This window comes from Caloenas nicobarica, chromosome 27 (assembly GCF_036013445.1).
Source record: "Caloenas nicobarica isolate bCalNic1 chromosome 27, bCalNic1.hap1, whole genome shotgun sequence".
In the NCBI taxonomy this organism is placed as follows: domain Eukaryota; kingdom Metazoa; phylum Chordata; class Aves; order Columbiformes; family Columbidae; genus Caloenas; species Caloenas nicobarica.
In genome coordinates, this window is record NC_088271.1 from 1068138 (window position 1) to 1078225 (window position 10088).

Sequence of the window (10088 nt, forward strand, 5' to 3'; positions counted from 1 at the left end):
CCACGGCGTGGGTCTGGGTCCTCTCCCAACCAGTGGGGACTCTCTGGAGAGCACCAAAAGGTTGGCAGAGTGGCCGAGGTTGGCCAGAACAAGGTAACATCACCCCAGGGACCACGGGCTTTTTGGGCCCCTGTGAGTAAAGCAGAACAGAAGAATTCTGGGCTCAGCACCCGAGGCAGAAGGCGCTGGGCATCCTGCCACGCAGCGCCGGTGCCGTGGCCCTCCCGTGGCCCTCCCGTGGCTGCTGCTGCCTCGTGGGTGCCTCTGCAATGGTCCCCAGAGCCACTAGATGGCAAATTCGGCTCATGAACCCCGAGCAATATTTCATCTCGGGGAAGCGACGCCTTGCACAAGGACTGAAGCCCCAAGGCCTGGTCCCCCTGCCCTCTCCATCCCCCGGCACCGGGGTCAGACACCTCTCCACCAGCACCATCACTGACAAGACACCTGCACGAGGTGCAGGACAAGGGGGACCTGGCCCCAGCCTTCGCATGCCCTCGTCTCCCCTTGCCAGGGCCCATCTCCTCCTCTGTTCGCCTCTTTGTCTCTCCCTCATGCCATCACTCTCGCCTCTCCCCCCACCACCCCATCTCCCTTTCACTGACCCTCCCCGTTCCGCTCCCTCTCGCTCTCCCCCCGCCGCTTCACTCCTTCCCCAGCCCATCACATTCTTCTACAGCCTATTAATAACTTCTGGGCAATTGCACCGGGTCCCCGCTGGGCTCGGCCCCTCGGCCGGCGCTGCCCTGCGCAGCCACTGAACGCGCCGGCAGCAAGTTCAAAAGTGCAAGCGGGGCTTTCACAGCCCCTCTCCCCGTCAGGGGGTGGAGGAGGCTGCTCCCAAAGAAAAGCCGCGTTGCCAGGGAGCCTGGCACAGGAAAAAGGGGTCACCTTCACCTCCAACGGGACGGATGGAGATGGACAGGCGTGAGCAGCCCAGGGATCGGAGATGCTGAGATGGAGGGACGGAGGCTGCGGCGTGGGCAAGGAGGGCGAACCGGTCGCCTCTGGCCACCGAGCTGGTGTGGTCGTCAGTGGAGAAACCCGGCGGCAAAATCCCCCGTGCGGAATGGTAATGAGGGAGGTGTCCCGGGCGCTGCTGCCTGGAGAACAATGTTGCTGCAGTTAAGTGACTGTAACAGGCTGCGATGACAGCCGGGGCCGTGTTAAAAATGCCTATTCAAGCAGATCAAGACATTGAGAGGCCTCGTGGGGATCTGAAACCCTCAGGGATTTCTGGATGAAGCCAGAAGCTGAATCCCCAGCCCTGGGAACCTGAGGAAAAAAAAAAAAAAGAAAAAAAAGAGAAAAGAAAAGAAACCCACAAAGCAGCTCTAAAAGGACTGCAGCGCCGGAGGCAGGGCCTCCTGCTCCAAGCGGGGCTGTCGCATGAGAAAGCAAAGCAGCCGTGACACCGGCGTGTGAGTGCGGTCTGGGCGTCCCCAGGGTTATCTGAGGCTGGGCTCACACCTCCAAAAGGTCCCTGAGCTGCTGGGGATGCTCTGTCCTCCCTGCCAGGGAGCCCCGGACCCAGCCTGTGGGGCGCAGCCTGCGCCGCAGAGCTGGCAAACACCCCACGAAATGAAGGGGGCCCTCAAAGGGACAAGTCGGGGCATTTATGCCTTGAGCTGAAAGGGGTCCTGCAGGGAGCAGGGTAAAGCTGGGAGCCCTTAGAGGGCAAAAGGCAACAGTGGCCCCTTCTCACTCCCCAGGCCATGGGGAGCTCTGATGGAACCTCCTGCAGCGGGACCCTTGGCCAGGCAAGCATCTCTGCGGGTGTCACAGGCAAGGCAGGGAGAGCTGCAAAACCACGTGCAGGGACCTGAGTTAGGACCAGTCAAAATTAAACTTTTCCTTATTTTTGCCAGATGAGCCCTAACCCGGATGGTTTCCCCGGTTTGGTTCGCCATGTGGCTGCCCAAACCACAAGAAAAGAGGCAAGAGAAGGAGCAGGAATGAGGAAGGGGATAGAGGCTGCTGCTTTCAAATGGTGCCAGATTCAGGAGGTTGTGAAACAATGGCATCTATTTGGTGCAATCACAACAGAAATGAAATAATGATGTTGATAACGCACCGGTCCTGCAGCATCAAGGATTAACACTTACCTGTTCTGCTGCACCCAATTGCCTCCTGCTGTTAGAAATTTACGCTGCAGAATTTGGCTCGCAGACTGGAAAACTTTTCAAGGCAGAGTGATTTATCTGTAAAGGACATTGCACATTCATAGACCTGCATAAATAATGCAAAAGTAATTAATAATAACCCAGTCTCTGCTCTTACCAATGCCAGGAGAAGCAATTGCTTCACTGGAGTGTCTCTTATGCCTTTTGCAAGAGATCTTTGTTTGTTAATTGTCTCAAAGAGAAAGGAAGATAAGAGCTTTGAAACATGAAATGGATGTCGCTAGGTCCTGGGATTTTATTGCCGGCCTGGTAATCTTTACAATTGATTTAAAGAACCCTCTGCTGGAGTCATGTTAAAACAACATTGATTCAGCTTTGATTTTTTTTTTTTTAGTTGTAATTTCCTAGGTCTGCAGTCAGAAGTTTGAAACTGTGAATGCAAAGGGAACCCAGGAAAGAAAGAGACAAGCTCAAAGAATTATTACCTCTAAAGTCTTGTCCTTTCAGCTCTAAGTGCTACTTTTGAGGTTTGACACGGGATTTCCAACTCAGACGCTGGCAATTCTGTTACACCCACATCACAACTGCCAGGAAAGATGTTTCATTTTTTTATTTTCACAGTTTTACCTACATCCTTGCTATCTAGTTTTCATATAAGACAAAATTAGCCGTAGAGACATAAACACCAGGATTTTCCAGATATGGATGGCTGTTCTGGACCGATGAAAGGTATCAGGTCCTGATTAGCTGAAAGTCGTACTTCAGTGAATATTCTGTCCCTGTTTGCAGCAGTCGGGTGCTGGGTCCCCTGCCCGCGTGTTTCTGTATGAGCTCCCGCGGTGGCCACACACGTAATCGGAGCTGGTTTGGACCAGCGATCACAGAGCAGATTCAGGTTAAAGTCACTGCTCAGTGAGAAGAAGCACAACCATTACCTGGCCAAATAAACCAGGTGACCAAAAATTATTTTTAAGCAAAAGACCAAACGACCTCTTCAGCTGTTTCTATAAACCCCCATGATTTGCTTCCACGTAGTAAGACGTTCTCACTGCTGCTTTCAGAGGAAAAATGAGCAGCTCCCATTTGTCTGACAAAGTGGTTCAAATAACTTCAATTCTCCAGTAATGGCTGCTATCAAAATACCTAAAATGGAAGGATTCCTTTTTCTGTGCCTTCACGTTACAGCGCAAAACATGGTTTCAATTAGGACCGTTCTCCACTTTTTTATATTCACTTTCTATGAACATTCAGTCACTTGGGTCCTGATTCATGAGCTCACTGAAGCACATGGTTTTTATAAATGTGTTTAAACATAAAACTGAATCAGTTCGTTCCAAAACGGTACACTTGAGTTCACTGTCACAAATATTCAACAAAAAGGCAAAGATTTATCTCAAATGCTGAAGTATTCACCAAAAGCAACATTCAGTTGTGCATTGGGTTATAAAATTCACAATCTGCAACCAATGCTGCATTTATTTAGATAGGCCTTCCATAAGAGACCAGCTGTCTCCGTTCACTAAAACACTTAAGCATATGTTTAATTTTAAGAATATGAATAATTCCATTGATATCAATGGCACTTGCTTACACTTAAGAACATATTTTGCTGGGCTGGAGCCAGAAATAGTGCCATGTAATGCCAATAAAGTGCAAACTGCAATATTTCTCTAAGTGCTTTCTGGGACCAATTGAAAAAGTAATCAATGAAGAACTGTAATGTGAAAATGCAAAAATTAATGTATGTGAGATTTTGCTATTTACTATCTTAATATTGCCACAAGAGCACTGCCAAGTAAAATCAACCCCAAATCTGTGAAATAGAGCCAAAATGGCAACAAGTTGAATTTGTTGTTCATCATGAATCATCCTATGAGGCTTAAAGATTTATTAATGTAACATTGAAGAGCATTTATGATCCTTACAGAAAGACACACACATAGATTAAAGACAGGGTCTGACCCTACAGGTACCATTCAGCCCAGAGAGCCAGTCTGGTTCAAAGTGGATGTTTGAAAGTGAACAGGATCTGATCGGTAACACCCAGTACAGCAGAAATGTGCCTTGAACAGGGGGGACATTTAATCATCAAAATAGCAGAGAGCAAAGGGTCGCTAAAAACACGATTTCGCTCTCCTGCTTCCCATGCCTTGCCTTCCACAAAACTCTCTGAATTGCTCTGTTAGAAGGAAGGCAGGGAAATTTCCAGGCACCAAACACTTCAGCAATTTGTATTTCTTTGCACAACTTCACTTATCATGAGTCCAACAGTACCGATGTCACCGGTGACCTGCATGGACCCGGGATTATTCCCCTTTCTCCCCTAGGATGGTATAATCACATAAACAGCTATATATGCAAATGATTGCTGTTTTCAAGCTGTTCGTGAGCGACCTTACACACTGCCCATACGGCACAGTAATATGTTTGCCACATATCTCAGATGTTTCATGACACATTTCACGCATATATTTAAAACAGATTTCATAGCATATAAAAATGCACAGGCAATGGAAGAAAATGGCCTGCATCTGCAGCGTTTACATAATGCATTTCAAATTTGCATGAAATGTGTCTAAATTGATTGTATTCTTCATCTATCTAAAATATTGATGGCATATAAAATGTATGTGTAGTGGATTCACTCATGAGCGTGTATTACAGGCCTTATTTTGATGCTTGAGTAACAAAGAGAAAGAATTTGTTCCAGCTCTGCCTGCACAGCGCAGCTGCAGAGACAATTCTCAGTTCTCCCTGTGTTGGTCAAAATGGTATTTGTCACATGTTTATGTCGCTTTATATTCCAACTTGACTCCCTTGAAACTACTCTGGCTGGGCCTTTATGCAACAAAATCAAGCTCCAAGGTGTTTGGGACACGCCGCGCTGCTGAGAGGTGACTTTGCCACAATCAATCCGGTGCGTTATTGTTTCACAGGTAGCGGTATCAGTGATAACGATTAAGTTTCAGTGGGACGGATTTCAGCACGGCAGGGCCAGCCAAATTCCCAGAGTCGAAGGCAAGTTTGCGTAGCCCATGCTGCGGCGTGGGGGATTATCTGAGCCGCTATCGTACCTGAGCTAGTGAGATTAGGGGTGGTTTGCATACATTTACATGTGTGGCAACCCTCCCCCAGTTGCTGTGTAGACAGGTGAAAGCTCATTTCATATCATTCTAAGCTGTTTTGCTGGAATTTGTCATGAGCGCAGCTGACCCAGAATCCACAAAAATCAGAAAATTATACTAATTTGAGAATTCCAGGCTCTGAAACTGCTCTGCCAGCGCTGGGATGTCTCACGATCTGCTCTGAGTATAGAGAGGATCAAACCACCAGACTGGGTAACGTGCTGATGTTGGATATGGCTGGTTGCTCTGAAAACCACCAAGCTGACTTTACTGGGGTTGGAAATCGCAGAAACACCAAGAGGAATATGTGTCACACAACATGAGTCAGAGCTCAGGATGGTAAGAAACATGGCAAGTGTGAGCATGCGGCCACCGGACTGCAATGTTAGAGCCATCGGAACCTCCAGACACTGGGATTGCCTTGGGAGAGGTTCTGTCACAGTATATTTGTCTGGGATAGTAATTCCTACTCCCTTTTCTGACTCTTTTCAGCCCCGAAAACAATTCAGAACAGGCTTTTTGGTGCTGGACAGCCCCCCCTATTGATCTCCTCCTCTCATGTCCTATTTTTCAAGCTATCTTTTCCCCCATCTGGTATTTTTGAGTGGCCTAAAGGTTATCCCGTCTAGGGTGCCAGTCACCTCTCTCTGAGCACGCAGATGAGCACCTTCCAATGACTTGGGCATCAACCAAAAGAAGCCCCGTGCAAAGCAGACACAAATTTCGGCAGTGAATCTCATCCCCTCCTATTGTAGCGCGATTGTGTTTGCTCCAACGGGCGCGTAAGGTGCCTGGGCCCATCTTCTCCAGCCTTCGGCGCTTCTGCCAGCAGCTCGTATTGAGCGTCGGACAATCCCAGGCTGTGAAATGCCCTTTGTGGCACGTCCTGCCAGCTGACGGGTTTGGCACGACACCCAGCGTTACATCACTTGGCCAAACGCGACCTCTGTCTGTAAATTACAAGGGAAAGGTATTGTCACCCGCCGGCTGCTCAATAACCAGGCGAAACGAATTGATAGGTGTCGATTCAGCCAGTAGCTACATTATAATGCCAAGCTCACCTTTGGTGTTAATGAGGCCCCTTCATTAAGAGCCTCGAGCAGCGGGGTCGGGGGCTGAATAGAAGCAGACTCCTTTCCCACCCAGAAAGCTGGTCCTTCTCATTCAGAATTGAAGCACGTTGGCGGGGCAGTTTGAGGACGCTTGTGCTGCCCATGCTGCATCTGCAAGGGACATGACGTATTTTGGTGACTATTCATCTGGCTCTTTTCACCAGCACTAAATAAAGAGAAAGAATAAAATAAATTCTTATTGTGTTCCCACTTACTAAGAAATTTTTCCCTCTTCCTTCTGGTTTGGAGGGTTATTGTACATTAAAAGCTTTTTGCATTTTTTCAGTAGCTATAGCATGCTATAATTTGGATTTTTCTCAGGCACAAAAGAACTTAGTTAAGCTAAACTGTATTACAGTGTGGGGTTTTTTTATACACTAAGTCCTTCATTAATGAAGGAACTAAAGAATTTCCAAGCTGTCTGTAATTTTTCCCAGATGCAGCTAGTAGTTGCTAGGAGTATCTTTTTGGCAATCAGAGTTCTTGGCTATTAGCAATCTGGACTTTCGCTACACTACCCTGGTGTTAAATATGTGCTGTGAATACTGCAGCATGGAGTGTGAACTGGAGAAGGAGGGGAAGGCAGAGAACGGGCGAAGCAAAATCATTTTTTAGAAGAACAAATATTGCGAGGAATAACCGCTAATTTGAAGGAACATGCTTCCCTGCAGGGATCCCGAGGCTGATTAGCAAACCAGGAGCCTCGTTACACCAGAACAAGCGTCGCTGTGGAACTAACTCGCTCCTGCTCACTCACAGCCTCTCTCTGTTCTCTGTTCAGAACGTTTTCCAAGGTTGTACGTAAGGACATGACACTTGTTGGTAAAGCCATAGTAAGTACCAGTAGGAAGACGTCTGCCTCTTATTACCCGAAATATCATCAGTTCTTTGGTTCCATGGCAGGTGTGCTCCTCTTGGAGCTCCCACAGAGTGTTCGGCTCGTCAGACGAGCTTCACAATTGGAGGTGACGATCACCAGAATCATTTTGCAGCTGGAAAGAGAAGGCAGTGAAGTGACTTACACATGTCCAGGGGAGAACTTAGGGCTCTGCCCACTCAGCCGTATTGCAGATGGACACAAAGTGGAGGCATAAATTTTCTCAGAGAAACTCTGCTCAAATGCAAGATTTGTGTCTTAATCTTTAAGTCCATGGGTTTACTACAAGATTTTTCTTTTTCTAGGCTGCCTGACTCTTTAGGTGCTTGTTGGCTGACTGGTGTTCAAGCCCCTCAAAGCCCAGACTGACCACAGAACTTGTGGTCTTCAGTTCGGAGTGGAAAAAGGGAAGATGCAACTAAATAAGGAATGAAAAAATAATAAAGAATGATGACAAACAGTGAAACTAACTTGTTTCTCTAGGGATAGGAAGGGCAAGCAGCAAACATACAGATGGACACATATGAAGATAGGCCCTTGCAGTGGGTATACCAGCCGTCCCCAGGAGCGGTGCTAAACCTATAGGAAAGTACTTTTGCTACAGTGTTTTTTCCACTTTATTTTCCACCATCCACAACTCTCAGGGGACAGAAGCAGCCCTTGGCGCAATCCCTCACCGTGGGCCAAGCCAGATTACACACACACCTTTCAGTCCAAGAAAAGAATCTTCCAAGCAGGGCTCCAGAAAGAAAAAGCCTCAAGAACAATTAGGGAGAGCTGTGGTGGTTCATTTGCATATTTGAATATGCAAATCAGCTCTGTTTCTTATCCATTGGCACTGGACCTGCTGTAGATGGCAGCAGCACAGCAGCGCTCTGCCAGTGCATAGTGCCACAAAGAAAGACGCTAATTGGATTTGCAGGCGCTTATTGCAGAACCCAGAAGTTGCCGGAATAGATATAAAGAACCAGGAGCTCAGCCCACGGCTGCCTTGGGCGCCAAGGCCTCAGCTGACAGCTCGTTAGCTTGAGGTGGCCCCACAAATCCAGAAGTTTGGAGGAGCCGGGGTGGCTGCTGGCTCCACCTGTGGACAAACGCGCTCCTGTCGAGCCTGGCAAATTTTCTACCTTTGCCTGTGATTCTTTTTCTTCTTTTTTGGGGAGCTTGAAAAGAAAATTGTGAGGAAGCTTGATCAGTCCTTGGGCTGGAAAGCGTTCAGACCTGGGAGCTACTAGTGGAGCAAAGGCTGGTTACAGGAATTTCTCCTTTTTTTGCAGTTGAATGTAAGGAGCTACCACAGCACATTTTAAATCGATCCACTCGCACTACTTGTCCCAGCACTGAGCCCCTGCTCCTGCCTTGGAGCAGGTGTCAACATAACAACGTGCACCCCAGCATCTCCCGGGTAGTTTAATGGCCACGTATGGGCCTGCACACCTGAAGTGCTGGGGAAGCCAAGGTGCCCAAATCGAGATTTCCATTCCCTGACTTGGAAATGCCAAAGTTCTTGCTGGGATCCCGCACCAGGCCATGGGGCAACCAAAGGCTGGAGGATCCACGTGTGCCCAAAGCAGAAGGAAATACCGTGTGAACTGGGAGGGCAGGCCAGGTCCTGCACGGGGAGAGCATGAAAACAGCCGCTAACACCAGGCTGGGCAAAAACAAAGGTACAGAAAAAGGGTCATCGATGGGAATTAAAATTAAAAGCAAATTCTAACGATGTTTCAGTAGAAGATAATTTTTCAGGAAAGGGTCTGTGTGTCAGTGCAACATCTCTTGCACAAGGAGGAAATTCAACAGGGCAAGAGTGGAGCCAAACTTGGCAAAGACAAAGACATTTCCAGAAAAAACATTCAGATCTGGGAGCATGTAACCACCAAGGGCTGCGATGAGGCCGGAAGTGAAGAGCGAAGATTGGGAGTTCGAAAATAAAAAGATTTAGACCTGAGTCACGTGCATGGGAATAATGTCCACAATTAAAGGTATCAATGAGAACTCCCAGAGAAAGAGGCCCCGTCTCAATGGAGAAGAAAAGAGACTGTTTGAGATGTCTCCTGGGACTGCATCAGAAACACGGAAAATGAAAACTGCAGCACTTAAAAGAATCCAAACTGGGCTCTTTTTTGTTGTTGTTGTTAACCGAAGCGATTAAGCATTCTGCTTTACTAATGTCCTCTATCAGGTTGATGAGGTAAACTGGCTCTTTAGAATGATTTGGAACCGACTAATCCTTGCCCGTGGCCATCAGTTAGCAACACACACATGGTTATTGGCTAACACACATTTTCCTGCTGCCTTACACAGATCAACAAACTATTTCAAACAAGCTGCACGACGAAAAAATTCTGCCTTTGCGTCTAAGACAACATACAGTCAGAAACAGTCACAAATCGCACTTGCGACGACGCGTCCCGCGTTAATTTAAGGCTCACAAAATCGGGCGCCACAACTTGTCACTTAGGGCTCGACGGAAAGGTAAACAAAACCCACTTTTCAGATGCAAATGCCACGCTCGGAGTCAGCAGCGCTGCTGAGAAAACCGCGGTGGTTTTTTAATTTTTTTTTGCAGGGCGGGCGGGTTTTAACGCCGCCTGCGCCAGCGGCTCCTTTCTCAGCCGCGACAGTGACCTCCGGGCTCGTCACCCAGCTGAGCCCGCGGCTGATAACCAGCGCTCCTCTGAAGGAATCCCCGGCTGCATTTGCATTGCAAATACCCGCCGCTACAGAGCAGCAAACGAGATATTGTTTCCCCCTGGCCGCGAACACCGCGCTGCCCCGCGGGCTCCGGCGGGCGGGAAGGGCGGGAAGAGCGGGGAGATGAGAGAAACCGCGGGAGAGTGAGCGGTGAAGG